A 10,176-nucleotide genomic window follows, 5' to 3' on the forward strand; every position below is an offset into this window, starting at 1 on the left:
AGTCTCCTAGTCCCAGAAAGCTGCAAGTTGAGGTCTTTTGTACCGCTATGAGCTAGGCTTTGAAAATCCCAGTGATATCCAAATCCCTGTAACTTCTGTCACACAAGAGTACAGCTTACAGTCACTGGGTAGCTGCAGCTGTAGGAGGTGGGTGCCAGCTTGCCCTTGAACTCTGCACATCCTATCAGCTTTCCAAGTGTGCTTCCTTCTCGTCTCTGGGTGCAGTTCAATTCCCCCTGCCTGTGTGCCCAGAGAAAGCAGTGGGAACCTCTCTACCAACCTCAGTGGACATAAGAGTACTCTCACAACACTGACAGCCTTCTACAAAGTCCCATATAAGTTGCACTTTTTATGTCCTCTTTCCATGCATGATGCCAAGATGAAAGGCTTCAGGGACTATGCTGACCAGCTTTTAAACGACTGTCTGAAGCAAGCAGTCCTCAGAGGCTGGCACAGATTTGTCACATCATGTTCTTTCACCTCATCTAAGCATGCCAACTTAACTGGAGTAGTTTTGATCCACAATGGTCTGAAACAGCTCACTGAAACTGGTCACTGAGGACTAGGCAATATTCCTGCTTCTGTTTGTGCTGCAATAATACTCCATCAAATTAGCCCTGGATGCTAGTCTGGCAAGCTACTGTACATCCATACCAATTTGCTAGGCTGCATGCAAGTACTCCCCTGGGGACTGGATTCCATGGTGACTGTGTGCTTTTTAAGCCAAATGCTCAATATTCTGGGCAGGTGTCATACAGTGCAACTCCTGCTGCTGTGAGCAGAGAAAGTCAGGGGCAGCCCAAGAAAATACTGAGTCAGGAAGGTGTGGCTTTCTGATGGTTAGCACAGGTCCTCAGGTTGAAGTATGGAGGACACCATTGCCTCGGCTTCACCTGTCTCCCTCTTTCATGGAAGAGAAAGTGATAGCACTGGCAGTAACTAGCATATCTAGAGACCCAGCACGGAGCATATGGCCTTTTGTTTTCAGTGTATTGTTTGAAATGAGTCATCTACAGGTGAGTCAACTCATAAGTTGCAGGGAGAGGGTGACAGGCACTATGGTAGCATAGGAGAGATGTGCCAGGCCCATGAAGAAGGTTGTCACATGTCCTTTTGTGATGCCAGAGGATTTAGAGACTCAGGCTTGTTTTCAGGGAAGACTGCTCAGCCAAATGTTCCCATTAAAAAGTGGCTCTTCAGCTAACTGTGTTTGTCCATGCAAAGCAGCAGTTCTGTGTCCAGCTGTTTCTCCTAATGCAGGAAAGAAGCCTGGTTCACCTCAGCCAGTCAGCTCTGCTCAGGGTGAAGTGCAGGGGAAATTCCATGAATATCAGGGAAGTGGGTTAAACAGTGCGTACAGAGACTTATTTGAGATTCCAGATGTTTTGAATTGTCTTTGTAAAAATAAAACAATCTTTTAATACTTCATCAATGTTACAAAAATCTTTTTTGTTTGTTTTCAACCAAAATTCATGTTTGTCCTGGACGTTTTATGGATTTGTGCTAATGGATATTAACAGTGCTATGACTCCTGTCAGCTGCAGAAATTCAGCTTGTCCTCCTGTGCCCTGACTTAGGAAATCTTTTGCTGGAGACTTGGGTCAGGAAAAGGAGCAGATGAATGTTCCCTTGCATAGCTGCAGAATGTGGGTATAGTGAATGCTTGGAAGACCAAAGGGTAGATAGACAAGCTGAATGGAAACACTAGTTATTTCTGGCTAGTATGTGCCTCATGTGAGAAGTGTATGCTGTATTTTCGGACACCTCTGACGGCAAATGAGTGCTCTTGAGGGCATAGATGGGAACAGGAGGCAGGGAAATTTCTGAACCTTAAGGACATCTACAAAGGATGTCTATGAAAACACCCTGACAGATCAAGGAAACAGCTTTGTGAGTAATGCATGTATTCCAAGTAAGGTAATGTTGCTAATTGATTTCACTGAAAAAACACAGCATGTGCTGGGTGTCACGTTCGTGGGATGAGCTGGTCCTCAGTGAAGTCTTTCAGCCTTTTGGCCCACGATAAACAGAAGCAGCACACGGCTGATGATACGAACAAAAGCGGGTAAATAAGACCAACACACAAAGGTAGGGTAGATATAGCTGAACCAGGGCTAGACTGCATCAGAATTCCCAGACTGCTGAGCACTATGGACTGAAATGGGTATCTGCTGTTGATGGTTGGTTGGCATGGCTGTGTGGGTGTAGGTGGAAGGCTGTAGCGGAGCGCTGTGCTAACAGGTATCTGCCACTTCCCTGTGCTCTCTGCACGTCAGGTCTCTGGTGCTGGGAATGCCCTGGGAATCAGCCTTACCAACACCTGCTCTCACAGAGCCCTGTGGGGATACGTGCAGGAGTTCTCCAAATGGATACTTCCTCTTCCCTTTTTCTTGGGTTTTATGAAAAATTCAAAAGCTGCTAATAGTTGATAACTCTTATTTTGTGGGCTCTGGTATTACAGTTGCCAATGGAAATGAGGATGGCCCCCCAGCCCCCACCCTGAACTGAGTGTTTTTAATGGGAGCCTGTCTTCTATGCTGATAATGATTAATCCTTCCATGCATGTTATTCCAATTCTACCTTTCCATCCTGAGGTTTCCTTCAACATAGCAATACATTTCCCAATTATTCTCCCCCCTAACTTCCTGTAGATTCTTCTAGCAAAGGCTGGTGTTCAGATGCCTGTGCTGGCTTTGGGCATGTAGTAGATACTGAGGTGGGAGCATGAGAGAACAACTGTCCTGGTGTTAGGCTATGGCACAGGTGAGTGACAGATAGAGGCAGGATAGTGAGTGCCCATGCAGAGGATGTTACCTGAAGCTGTTTCCCAGAAGGTGCAGGTTAAGAGTCATCTGACCAAATGTAGATGTCTGTATCTGAGTATTCATCTTGATTCCGTTCATAGTCAATAGAGAAAAATATGCACTTCAGGGTGTGATTCATCTTAGTCTAAAGGAGACATATAAAGCAAACCAGATGACTCACACCCCAGACATGCCTATTTCTCTTCATTGAATATGCAAGGTGACTGCCTCAGATGTAGATATCTAAAGCAGGGTGAGACAAATCCCACTCAAAGCATCATGTTTGAAATGGCAACCCAGGAAAATATGCAGAAATAATGTTCCCCCAGATAGGCAGTACACAGAGAGCACCTCATCCACCTTTTCTAAAGCTTTTCTTCACACCTGCCATAAGAAGTGTGAGTATTGTGGAAGTGCCACAAGTTTTTTTATTTGTTGACTTCTTGAGCAGGGAGATTAGGAGATTGCTGTGGGTCTGTCATATGGAAGGGAGCAGAGAAGGTCTGTGGGTTCAGCCCACTCAGGAAGTGTGGTGCGAAAGTGGGAAGCATGCTCCGTAGTTCAAAATTCAATACTGTGGGAAAACAGTGTGCTGAAGCTTGATAGTGCCATGGTGTATATCTCTCGCAGCCAGGCTGAAACATTCTCCAGTATTCGTCCAGAATTATGGAGGGGCTGTAGCTGGGAAAAGGACTTTAAACTTGCCTGATGCTATATTGTATTTTACAGAAGAGCTTCCCCCTGCAGCCATTTCAGGCTGAATGCTGGTGATGTTCTCCTCCATGCCAACTTCTGTCCATCCATCCTTGTGGAGCTCCAACCATGCTGAGTCAGCCAGTGCTCGGTCACCCTGATAAATCCTTCTGTTGCCAGTGGTAAGATATTGCAGTGAGCACAACAGGAATAACGAGGCCTGAAGTCAAATTAGTGCAGAGGCAGCCTTTAGAGACAAAAACCAGACTTCTTTTCTTGTTTTTGCTCAGTAATGTCCTATGGATACATGCGTTTTGGAGAGCTTCCTCCAAGTGGGAATTTCCATCTGGACGCAGCATTTTCAAGAGGGCAATCAAGCCAGGACCCTGCTGGTGTTGGATGGGAAAACATGATGGCTCATCACTTCCCTCTGTTGGACAGGTGCCACTGTGGCTGCTCACCAGCCGCTGAATGGAGGGCGATGTCCTCTCAAGGTGATCCCAAAGCAGGAAAGGGCATGCAGAGAGCAGACATGACCAGACCAGATGTGCTGTGGCACAGTTTGTGATAGAAGTGGGACGTCAGTGTTGTAACCACATGAACTTTAAAGTGACCATGGAACAAGAACAACTGTGACACAGTTGTTCTTGTTCCAAGGGCAGGGGGGTGTTTCCTGCAGTTAAAACCATCAAATAATTAAAGGAGAAAAGAAGTGGTGCATGGAAGCAAGACACTCTGAGATGTATTTTTATAGGTCTTTGTAATATTATACTTCCAAGACTGCCAGGCATCAGTGGCGGGCCCTCATTTGCTTCCAAACACGCTGACTGTCAGAGCGTGATGCCAGGCTCTCTGTTGGCTCAGGGTCGAAAGGATGATTTTGGAGGTCTCGTACAATTTAACCCTGCAGTGAGTCTTTTTAACTGTCTGCAGGCCTCTGCTGTTGTATTTTATTGGTTACTATACGACGATGGGAATGTTGTGATGGAACCTTTATAAACATCTAGAAAGAAAATGTTTGCATTTCACGTTGTGGTCTGATGTCTAACAGCTGAGGACCAGACTAGAGAGCTGCAAGGTGGGGGGTTGTGGGGCTCCAGAGGTTGACAGAGCATTGGGGTGTGAGGTGACCAGCCTGGCTGCACGAACGATCAAGCGGTGGCTCTTGCCTCAGCACCAACTCTGCAAGAGGCCAAAACCTGGAATACTGGAAAAACTGGATTGTTCCCTTCTCTTTCCCAATCAATCCCGTGTAGCAATCAGTGTGAAAGATTGGCACGTGACTCAACTGCTGGCCTAAACTCCTCCACTGGTGTCCTGGGAAGGGGCTTCCAGTGGTGTCGCAAGGCCTGTACCTCTCTTTCAGAGAGCAAACAACCCTATTGATTTGCACTGCCTATGAGACATGCAAGAAAAAGTCAAAATTTCTGTGCCCATCTTCCATTTTGTGTGTGCCAGTTGTCTGAACTGCACTCCTTATGTTCAACTTGGATAATTATTCAGGAAAATGGTCCAAAGCCCTTTTAGGCCTTCTCCTGCTTTGTTGACCAGGTTCAATTTTAATTTTTCCCCCACTGATGAAGTATGCCAGATTAGGCTGAGAATAATGTCATAGTGACTGGAGTTACACAACTAGTGAAGTGCATGGGATTAATAGGATGTGGTGTGAGGGGAACCCTCAAAGGTTTCCATTAGCCTGTCTCAGGAAGTTCCTCCTCATCCCCTCTCTCAGCACAAAATAAGAAAAAACCTCCCACATGCAACCCAAAGTAGAAAGAGCAAATCAGGTTCACAAAATTCAGTTCAACCCTTCAAAACAAAACAAAACAGAACAAAACAAAACATAGTATAGATTTATACTGGTAAGCATATTTTTAGTATGGTTGTTTTGTTTTTCACAAAAAGAACAACAACAAAAAAGAAAATAGTACAATTGAAGTAATCTGGGATGTAGATCGATGCCAGAGGATTTCAACACTTTAAACACATGTTTTTTTAACCTTTCCTTCTGTCTCCAGTGTTTTCTTGGGCCTTTTTCTCATAGCAGAACCTCCGTACTTCCATTCCCCATGGTATGTGTATAGGGATCTGAGAGCAATCAGCAGGCAGTGAAAGTAATGCAGGCAAATGAAATTGCTCCCAACGCCTGGGAGGAGCGTGTGGGGCAGAGTATTTCATTATACAAAATCCATGCCGGTGGAATGTGGCTTTTTTCCCCAGAAATGATTACTTCATGTGATCAAGGCTTGTGCAAATGGGGGTTGACTGTGTATTTACCCAACAAAAGGAACACTGAGATTACATTTTGGAACATCTTTCTAACCCCTTGAGTAATGTTGACTTGTTCCCATTCCCTACCCTTTGGCTATTATCTGCTGTTTAGTGTCTCTTGTTTAATCTAACTGGCTAATGGGTCACCTTTTAGTGTTACCTGACTCAGTAACATGGTTAAAAGCCTGCAGAATAGGTCAGCACAAGCAGGATGGAAATGAGTGATCAGCAGGATTGAACAGGATGGACTGGTTACAGAGACAGTCAAGTTCATCAGGTTGCCTTCTGGCCCTCCTGTAAGGGGTGTTTTATTTGTTTATTTTGATTAATTTTTAAGCCACACCCATAAAATCCTATTGATTTTGTCAGAAGGCATTTGGTTAAAACTGCTGCTGGATCAGATACATGTTATTCATATGACCTTGGGTGCATGACTAAGTATTTTCAGAAAAACGGACTGATTGGAGCTGCCCCTAATTTTGAATGTTGTTGCTTGCACCACTTGGAAGACATTTCAGAAAATTGTCCCAAAACTGGTTCCTATACAATTCAGTCAGACGAGCAGTCACTTTGTTGTCTGTGATTGCACTGTGACCTGGCAAAACTAGGTCCTTCGTTTCACTATCTTCCTGACTTCATCTATCTGTAATGGTATACTTGCTCCCTTCTGATGGAAGTCAAGGAGGATTATCTGGCAATGCTTAGAGTACTAGGGGGCCCAAACAAAAAAGTGACGCTGAACTGAGAAGGGTTGGCTGTTTTCAGATACAACTATTTTGGTTTTGGGTTTTTTTGTTGTTGTGTTTTTTTGTTTTGTTTTTCTTTTTTTTTTTGCCAGTGAACAGCTTTAGAAAAGCCTCTCTGATTTTCAACTGGAATTAAAATTCCATATGCCCTATATTAAGTGGCTAATTATGTCATTCATTTTACAGTCTTCCTCTGAATGACTGATTGAAATGAATGATTTTTAATCTCAAGTGGGGGTGGAGGAGAAGGAAGAAATAAATGCTTAAAGGTTTGTTCTGTTTTGGCACTTGCATTTTGGAACATAAGTTTAAAACAAATATGGAATGTCTTTCCTGGAATTAAAAACTGGCCGCTTTTGCAGTTTGATAATCCCTGCTGGGATGTGGTAATTGCATGCGTGATTGACGGGTAGTTTAAAGGGGCAATTCTCTGGTTCAAGGAAGCAAAGGAAGGCAGCAGGACTATAAGAGGAGAGGAAAGTGCGAAGGAAAGTGTTTTAACTTACGATTTTATTAGTTTGGCCATTAAAATGTATTCAGCCATTCATTAAAGCTTATTCATAAAATTCATTATTCATTAAAGCACTTTGGGGAGTGGGGGTGAAGCGCTGAACAGCAACAGTCATTATTTACACTAGCAATTTCATCATGGAATTAGATCATGGGGCCAGATTTGCCTCTGCATTTTGGCAGTTCGGTTTCACTGACATCATGGAATAACTACCAATTTAGACTAATCTGTGGCAGAACAGAACCCAGCCCATACTGCTTCCTTAAGAGGATGCCTTGGGCAATTTCTTTGCTGTTTTACTGCTGGCTAGATTTTGGGATGCTTTACAAATGGATAAAAAATTAAAGAAGTATGACAAATGGATCTTCTCACTGTGCAACGTTGAACTGAATCATTCCATTGAGATAGTTAGTAGGAGATGGATGTGAAGGCATTCACATTAATAATTAGTAGCTCATTTTTAAGAGTTTTCACCCCTGCTGTCCTGACAATTTTAAAACAAACAGTTTAGATTATCAGCCCTCAGATAAAAGGTTCAGGGTGACAGAAGGGGACAGGAAGGGATCACACCAAAGCTCTTATTTTGTTAATATGATTTACAACGTATAAGATCACAGTAGTCAACAATGGGAAAGAACTAGTAAACCATTGAACTCATGTCTTTGCAAGGAGAGGTGTGTTGGATAATGACCATTCTTCTTCATAGTAGCACTGAAATTCTTCCTCCTAACTGTGATTTTTAGCTGAATCTCAAGGATGGAGCAGCCCACATGAGGCTGAATGGGTGACTTAACACCTATTAATTGATGCACAGAACTGTCTGCAGGCTCTCTGCCTAGAGGCACATGTCAGGCTTTGGGAATTTCAGACAGAATTTCTAAAACTTATTTCCATTGGCTTTGCTCATCCTAGAAATCCTACATGTTATTTTATTATTTGGGTTCTCACCGTGAAACTGAGACACAACATATTCCTTTCTATATTAATGAACAACCGGTCAGGAGACAGCAGTAATGCTTCTAAGTTGTTCTTTATCTGTACCCTGATCCTGCAAGTATTGCATCATAGATGGGGAGGGACTGGCTAGAATCAAAGCCATAGAACAGGTGGTATGTGAGTCCTTGAATTGCCCCCTTTTTCTCAGAGCTGAAGGACTCGGCACTGAGATCTGGCACCAGTCACATGTCACCTGAGGATCTGGGAAGATATTCACAGTATCACAGTATCACAGTATGTTTGGGATTGGAAGGGACCTCAAAAGATCATCTAGTCCAATCCCCCTGCTGGATCAGGAACACCTAGGTGAGGTCGCACAGGAACATGTCCAGGCGGGTTTTGAATGTCTCCAGAGAAGGAGACTCCACAACTTCCCTGGGCAGCCTGTTCCAGTGCTCTGTCACCCTTACTGAGAAGAAGTTTCTTCTCAAATTTAAGTGGAACCTCTTGTGTTCCAGCTTGATCCACAAGTCTACTAAACCAGGTGGTATTATGGAGGCACAACATGAAGTTGAGCTTTTTTTGCGTCTCTTGCTCTGCTTCCTTAAAAATCCTTCTACACCAGGACCTTGGACTCTCCTTGTTGTGCAGGCGATGATGCAAGTCCCAAGGAAACAGCCATGTGGAAAATCTGCAGCTCACCGTCATGGGGCCAGGTTCTCTGATGACAGAGAGCGGAGTAGTTGCCCTGGAGTCAGTGGACTTATTCTAGCTGACAATCTGAGCTATTGAATTTCCAGCTCCTTTTGTGGGAACATGATTTGATCTGAATTTCTGGGGCAGGGCAAGCCAGGAAGATTTCAGACTTCTAATGGGCATTAGAATGTCTTTAGAAATGCAGCCTTTGCCATTATATCTTCTGATCATCTTTCAGGCTGCACAGCTGTCTCTTGCTTTGACTCCTGTACAAAATCCACAGTCTCCACTGCTCCACTATAGCAGTCCTTCCCTGATTGACTGTTTAGAGCTTGTTCTAGCACTGCAAAGGAAGAGCTGGCAATGTTCTTTTGGGATGGGCTGTGTGAGCTCCAGAAGAGGACGCAGTTCTGCTTGAAAGCAGGGGGGCCCCTTAACACTGGAGCACTCACAGAGGAGCAGAGAAACGGGAGAAGATAGGGACCAGCAACCAGCATTGGCTCCCTGCTTATCTGTGTCAGGTTCATACCCAGTGCCAGTATGAACATTGGATATGGTGGCAAAAAGAGATTAGGGAGGCATGTGTCATAGTGAGCTGTACAGACTGGAAAAAATCAAAAAGAGACAACCCTACACTTCCTCAAAACATAGAAGTACAGAGACAACGTCATGGGTTTATACCAGGTTCCTCTCCCAAAGCTGCAGAAAGAGGAAATATTGACAGTAGCTCTGCTCGCCATTCCTTAGAGTCACATGGAAATGTAACCCATTGCTGTGGGGCCGGGCAAAGGGGAACTCAAAATAAGCCCATTCATGCTGCTGTACTGGGCAACGGCTCCCACATGTCTCCGCAGCATTTGGATGTACACCAGCTGCAGACTGGAAGAACCCCATGCAAAAACCTAGAAATGTCTCAGAAGCATTTCCAGTCCTCAGAAAAATGACGCAGAGAGAAGGTATCTGCCCCACAGTTGTGTAATCCAGAAGCTGGAGAAACAATAGCTTGGTATGCTGCCAAACTGTGCAGAAAATGGCTGACTCATGCAAATATGCAATCTTAGAACCTGGAGTAATTAGTGGTAGATTCATAAGTGGGGGAAAAGTGCAATGAGACTGCTGAAAGAAAAGCTGTCCTCACTGCTAGTAAACTACAGCAGCGTCTAAACCTGATGCAAAAGCAGCCAGCCAAAAGCAGAGCATAGGTGGGGCGGACATGGTTAGCTCAGAAGGTAGAACTGAGAAGCATAAAATAACATCAAAAGCAAATGCATAAATATGAAGCAGTGAACATCAGGGAAGACATTTAGCTCTGTGAGAAAAAAATGCATGCAATAGGAAAGTTTGCACAGTGATGACGTTAATATGGTGCAAAAGGGCAAAAATAAAACTCTGAGCTATGTGCCAAGAGACAGCAGCAGCACTTAGAAGAATGAATGCTAGGCAGACAGTAGGGCATTGCTAAATGTGTTAGATTGCAAAGGCTTCCTTAGAGCTACGCCAAGGAGGGAAAGGAATTATA

The 10,176-nt window shown here is 44.1% G+C and overlaps 1 long non-coding RNA gene across 2 annotated transcripts; it reads left to right on the forward strand.

Annotated features, from left to right (window-relative positions):
• Positions 1 to 1,990: 1,990 nt before the first annotated feature.
• On the forward strand, positions 1,991 to 7,448 carry LOC309437784. 2 transcript variants are annotated; one of them, XR_014183621.1, is made up of 3 exons: positions 1,991 to 2,065; positions 3,534 to 3,679; positions 3,788 to 7,448. It is a non-coding gene; the product is annotated as an uncharacterized lncRNA (long non-coding RNA). The 2 variants fall into 2 exon arrangements; XR_014183622.1 differs by lacking the exon at positions 1,991 to 2,065 and adding an exon at positions 2,209 to 2,241.
• Positions 7,449 to 10,176: the final 2,728 nt, after the last annotated feature.

This window comes from Streptopelia decaocto (assembly GCF_964273445.1).
Source record: "Streptopelia decaocto genome assembly, chromosome: 3".
Lineage (NCBI taxonomy): Eukaryota > Metazoa > Chordata > Aves > Columbiformes > Columbidae > Streptopelia > Streptopelia decaocto.